Genomic DNA, 5,607 nt, shown 5'->3' with positions numbered 1-5,607 from the left:
TTGCTAATCTAAGCATTAATTTAATGCCATATCTAAGAATTAATTGCTAAATCACAAAAAGGCAAGCAATAAATTTGGATAGCTTAATACTCAAATTTTTATCACTATAATACATTGAATTAATAGAATGACTGATAAAAGCCATATGTTCATTTCAGTCCATACAGAAAAAGCATTTGACAGACAGAACCAGCACTGTATCATGATGAACACATCTAATAAACTAGGAAAGAAGGCAACTTTCTGAGCCTGATAAAAAGAGATTAAGAAATACTCTCAGCCAGTATCATGCTCAATGTTGAGAAACTGAAAATCTCTCCTCTAAGATCAAGAACAAGACAAATGGGACACCTGGCTCAGTCAGAAGAGCACGCAGCTCTTAGGGTCATGAGTTTGAGCCCCAAGTTGGGCATAGAGATTACTTGAAAAAAAGAACAAAACAAAAGCTGAAGTAGCTATATTAATTATAGAAAAAGAAGATTTAAGAATTAGGAAGATTGCTAGGGATAAAGAGCATTGCATAATATTGTTTTGATTCATTAAGGAAGTGGAAAATTACCCTAAACCTTGATTCATCTCACAAGAGAGTATCAATATACATAAGGTAGAAAGTGATCAAATAGTGAGACAAAATAGTCAAATAAGCTATTATAGTGAAGTATTTTATTATAATAAATTGACGGTTTACTGAGTACCTTATATCACTCTAAAGAAATAATACCACAATATTATCTTTAATTCTTTAAAACAATCCTACGAGATACATATTATTGATCTTTTTTTTTCAGTTTTACTTTTTATTTTTTTCTACAAAGNTCCGTTGATGGACACTTAGGCTCTTTCCATGTTTTGGCTATTGTCGAGAGTGCTGCTATGAACATTGGAGCACATATTATTGATATCCTTACAGATAACTAAAGAGTCAATGAGGGTTTAAGTAATATGTCCCTATCAAGTAGCAGCATTCCAGGCAAGATGTGTTAGCATCAGACTGCTATGGAAGAAATTATTTAATAATTTCTTTGGTAAAAATAATACAACTAAACAGCTGTCTGTCCTGCATCAGTATCTCTCTAGTTATGGAGAGGGCTTATTCAATAACTTTATAGGAAATAACTTGACAAGTAATTGTTATACATATGTTAAATCTAGACACATCTGTCATGTTTTGAACATGAAAAAATTTGGAACATGGCTTGAGGACTTTTATGTAATTCATGAAAAAGAGTTTGTTTAGCATGTGTGCAAATGGGTATTCTTTCTTTTGTGGCAGGTTGAGTGTTAAAGGCTCTGGCAGCACTTACAAATGTTTTTCAGGTGATGGAAATACAGAGCTAAAGTGCATGGAAGTAATGTTTTGAATTTTCCCCACCAGTTACTAAATTTATGGAAGAAATTACCTTTTTCAGAAGAGAATAGTAAAATAAAAACAGAGGGCTACGGTCAGCATCTTGTAGGAAAACAAGACTTAAGAAGGGAAGGGAGGCATGTGTAAATAGTATGGCCAAAGAAAGGAGGGATGACCTGTAAGGTTAAAAATAAGCAGCCACAGAAAGACAAGACTTTGAGGGTAGAGCAAAAGGTACCTACATTCAAAGCTGCAGAGATGGAGAATGCAAGAACAGAAAATTATTGTTAGGTTGGCTTTTAACACTGCCAATTGTCCAGAGTTAAGGAGAGAATGTGGGAAGAGTCCTATGAGAAAGTTTAAACAACATAAGCTTCTCTTTTGAGAAGACTGTAAAAGGAAAGAGAAAATTCTGTAGCTAAAAGGAGGCACAGATTAGAGCAACTTCAGCCTATTTAATTTATAATGGAATGTTTGTGATTGTTATATAACTCATTCTACATCCCCTGCCTTAACTTATGTAAACATTATTGACATGGGGAAGGAAAATTTCATATTCAGCATAATACTGGTAGTATGAAAAGAGTACAAATTAGCCACAGTAGAATGTTAAAGAAATATTTAACTCAGCTAACCTTTGAGAAAGAAACAAAGGAATCCTACACTCCTTTTTTTTATCCCTGCCAAGTGGAATGCTGGAGATTTTATGATACTTATAAGAGTCTCTTCTACCAGAAACAATGACACTGCTTAAATAACTGAATCTATTGAATGAATTCTTCAGGTTCTCTTATGTAGGCACATCAAGGGAAAGCATGTAAAATTATATTATAGTAATACAGAATTGTAATCTTTGTAGAGCCACAAAAGAAAAGAAGATGTTTATATTACAAATTGGTCCCACCTCTTTGAGCCTTAAGAAATGGTTTAAAGTGCCTTATTTACAAACATTTCAAATGTGTATTCTTAATCTTTTAGGATTCAGTGACTAGAAAAGTCATTAAAATCATTATATTTAGATTCTGATGTTTGCTGTCACATTATAGTGTGTACTTTATAAACATACCAACATGAATTATTTCTGCTCACATATTGATATAGTTTTAAATGTTTTTTCTGAAGGTATTGTTAAATACATCTTTGTGCTGCTAGACACAGAACATACTAAAGTGGCCAGTAAAAGTAGAATAATTTAAATGTCTTTTCTTTTAAGAAAAACTCCATATGTTTCTGAGTATTTATCTAAAAGAAATAAAAGCAAGATATCAGAATTATTAGCATCACCATGTTCATTCCAGTACTGTTCACAATCGCCTAGATGTAGAAAGCTAAATGTCCATAAATAGATGAATGGATTAAACATGTAGTGTGTGTGTGTGTGTGTGTGTGTATACTATGTATATACATATATATATATATAGTGTGTATATATATACACTAATGTATAAAATGGAATAATATTCAGCCTTAAAAAGGAAGTTTTGCCATATGTGACAATATGGGTGAACCTTGAGGACATTGTGCTATGTGAGATAAGCCAGTCACAGATGGACAAACATTGCATGATTCCATTTATATGAGGAACCTAAGATAGTCACATTTGTAGAGACAGAGAGTGGAATGGTGGTTGCCAGGAGCTGGGAAGAGGAAAAAATAATAGTTGCTAGGCAGCAGGTATAAAATTTCTATTATGCAAGATGAATAAGCTCTAGAGATATGCTGTACAACACTATGCTGACAGGTAACAATTGTATATTAAATACTTCAAAATCTGTTAAGATGCTAATCTTTCATTAAGTGCTCACAATACAATCACAATTTTTAGGGGCACCCGGGTGGCTCAGTTGGTTAAGCGTCTGACTCTTTGATTTTGGCTCAGGTCATGATCTTAAGGTTCCTGGGATTGATCCCTGTGCTGGGCTCTATGCTAAAAGTGCAAAGTCTGATTGGGATTCTCTTTCTTTCTCCCCCATCTCTCTCTGCCCCTCCCACTCCATTTCTCTCTCTGAAAAATAAACTTAAAAATATTTTAAATAGAAAGTTCCAGGGATATAATGAAAATATTCCAAAACCCAATTTCCATTTCCAATAGGATATCTCCTTATCATAGGCAAATTAATTTCAACCTTGCCAAAGAAAGTCATTTGGTCTCCAACAGAATCACTAACCCATCTTCATACCTTACATACCAGCTTACTTTACATAAGTAATATTATTACTTCATTGCCCTACACATCACGCAGGTGTTCAGTTAATGTATCATCTCAATTAAATAACCCTGGGAAGATCCCAGGTGCGGCACTTCTGTCATTTTCTCTCAGCACTTTCATAATTTTATGCACATAATTAATGCTCCAGTAATCTTGGTGATAAAATAAAAGAAAGAAAAATCCTAATGCCATATTTGTTGTTTATGATACCATCTTGGTTTCAAATGTTCTAGTTCCTAGAAACTTGATCATTAAGGTGTATTATTATTAGGCAGTTAATACATGTATCCCATTTAATTGCCTTATTTCCCATAAAATCCAATTTTTTCCACTACTGGTACTAACAGTGAGATATGGATATTAATAAGTATATTGATATTAATGTGATTTAATGATTTAATATAATTTTTTAATAATTTATTTATTTCTGAGAGAGAGAGAGAGAGGCAGCGTGAGCAGGGGAGGGTCAGAGACAGAGGGAGACTCAGAATCTGAAGCAGTTTCCAGGTTCTGAGCTGGCTGTCAGCACAGAGCCCGATGCCGGGCTTGAACCCACGAACCGTGAGATCATGACCTGAGCTCAAGTCGGATGCTTAACTGACTGAGCCACCCAGGCGCCCCTATTTAATATAATTTTTAAATGATTAAATTAAAATGATTAATATGTTAAAGTATGACACCATAAAATCAGCATTTTCTTGGGGCGCCTGGGTGGCTCAGTCGGTTAAGCATCCGACTTCAGCTCAGGTCATGATCTCACGGTTCGTGGGTTCAAGCCCGGCATCGGGCTCTGTGCTGACAGCCAGCTCAGAACCTGGAAACTGCTTCAGATTCTGAGTCTCCCTCTGTCTCTGACCCTCCCCTGCTCATGCTGTCTCTCTCTCTCTCTCAAAAATAAAATAAAATATTTTTTTAAATCAGCATTTTCTTCCAGAGATTTCAAAAATAATTATCAAACAAGATACAGTCACCATGACCTATATTTTTCATTATTGTTGAATCTAGTTAATAGTATCTCTTGTTTTACAAATTTCCTTTGATTTAATTTGATTTAACAGATAACAATTATCTATTTGTCAAACATTTATTATGTGTAAAACAAAGTGTCAGTGTGGAAAACAAAATCAATTCAAGTAAAGATGTTTTCCTCTGTTTAGTAAAAAATAGAATATTTTTACTTAAGTAAGTTTTAAAGAATACATAATTCACTAAGGAGATGTTCAGAATACAGTCAATGAAGAGCCAGAGGAATATAAAACTTTATCTTCCCAAAGGAGCTCTTGACAGTGTAAACAGTGAACTCCACATTGCTAAATCCCTAGCCAATTCCTATTTCTCTTCATCATGAAATAAATAGTAGCATCTGGCATCTTCAAGAACTTCTGTGTCACTTTACTGTCTTCATTCTCCTTCTAATAGGCTAGCAGCTCCTTCTCAGTCTCCTTTGCTGTTTCTTCTTGGTCTTCACAAACTCTGTGCATTATAATTTCCTAGGCCTTTGTCCTAGAATGTCTTTTCCACAGCATCTCATCTTTAAGAGTATGCACATGATGAGCATTTCCAAAGTTATAACTCCAGGCAGAACCTCTTGCCTGAACTCGTTCTGAATATTCAACTGCCTTCTACTTATGTCTATGGATGTATATACAGGTATCTCAAATTTAGCATGTACAAAATGAGCATGAGCAAATCTCATGATTTTATCCAGCTCCCCAAAACAGTTCCTCTTATATAAGTATTTCAAATCATATTAGTAAATGCTAACTCCATTCCTTTAGTCGCTCAGAATCAACACCCTCAGAAACATGTTTGATCTTTCTTGCTCTTTATTCCCAACCATATTCAATCCTGTTGACATTCATTCAAAATATGTTTTAAAAAAAGTATCCTGTACTTTCACCATGTTTATTGTTGTACCTTAAACTATCATCAATTCTCAATAAAATTACTGCAATGACCTTTTTTATGAAAATAAAACAAAATTTGTAGCCAGTGAATGAGATAAGAAAATAAACTAAATGTGTAAAGTTGAAAGAAAAATAATAAATA

The sequence above is a fragment of the Crocuta crocuta genome, unplaced genomic scaffold (genome assembly GCF_008692635.1).
Source record: "Crocuta crocuta isolate KB4526 unplaced genomic scaffold, BGI_CrCroc_1.0 scaffold479, whole genome shotgun sequence".
In the NCBI taxonomy this organism is placed as follows: Eukaryota; Metazoa; Chordata; class Mammalia; order Carnivora; family Hyaenidae; genus Crocuta; species Crocuta crocuta.
The sequence above is the reverse complement of the archived record's forward strand: the minus strand, read 5'-3'. Positions refer to the sequence as shown.